This window comes from Pteronotus mesoamericanus, unplaced genomic scaffold, assembly GCF_021234165.1.
Source record: "Pteronotus mesoamericanus isolate MK-2021 breed Mesoamerican mustached bat unplaced genomic scaffold, CSHL_Meso_final contig_73, whole genome shotgun sequence".
NCBI lineage: Eukaryota > Metazoa > Chordata > Mammalia > Chiroptera > Mormoopidae > Pteronotus > Pteronotus mesoamericanus.
The window spans coordinates 16,351,158-16,351,901 of NW_026555245.1; the positions used below are offsets into that span (position 1 = coordinate 16,351,158).

Here is a 744-nt window from a genome sequence, read left to right on the forward strand (position 1 = left end):
CTCTCTCGTGAGAGGGTCCCGCCAGTGGCCGGTGGAAGATTTGATGTAGATGAAGTAGAGATTCAATGTGAAAGCTGCAGTTTCTCATGCACAGAACTTGGCTGAATTCTAGATTAGGAAGGAGCAGTCCAGAGCTCTGGGGGAGCTCTTTTTGATAGAGTAGTAAAAGGCTCCTCTAACATAGTAGCCTCTTTTTATTTTTTCTTCCAGGGGAGAGCGCAAATGCCGTCCCCCACTACCACAAATGATGCAGTTGAGTTTCCCACATTTGGGGAAATAGCAGGGTCAGCACATCTGGAGCGCAATGCATAAGCCTCACCCTGGGAAAACCGCCTTCGTGATCATGGTAAGTCCCCTCCTAGGTAAGTATAAAACATAGTAGTCTCTGAAAGAAGCATATTTTAAAATTTGTTTAAGTTACTTGAAAATTATCACAGATAGCAAAATTAAAAACAACCAAGAACTGTCCAAAACAAATACACTTCTATTGCCGTAAGTATAGCTTTCCTAAATCTTCTTTCTCTTCCCAATACTCCCGACAGAGCCTCACCAACCCTGAGCAGGAAGAAATGTAGGAAATAGCAGGTATGGCGACAAATCAATGACCATGAGAACTGGGTTTCTGTCCTGCTTCGCCCAGGACTGGTTGTGTGGCCTCGGTTCACCTCTCTGGGCCTCAGTTTTCTTACCTAGAAGATGAGAGTTGGACTAGAGCAGAGTAAAACACTAGTTCTAAAAAAGCCA

General features: G+C 44.2%; 1 non-coding gene across 1 annotated transcript; it reads right to left on the reverse strand.

Moving 5' to 3' along the window:
• Positions 1-207: 207 nt before the first annotated feature.
• LOC129078510 (U1 spliceosomal RNA) lies at positions 208-370 on the reverse strand. The gene has a single exon (XR_008529965.1). It is a non-coding gene; the product is annotated as a U1 spliceosomal RNA (small nuclear RNA).
• Positions 371-744: the final 374 nt, after the last annotated feature.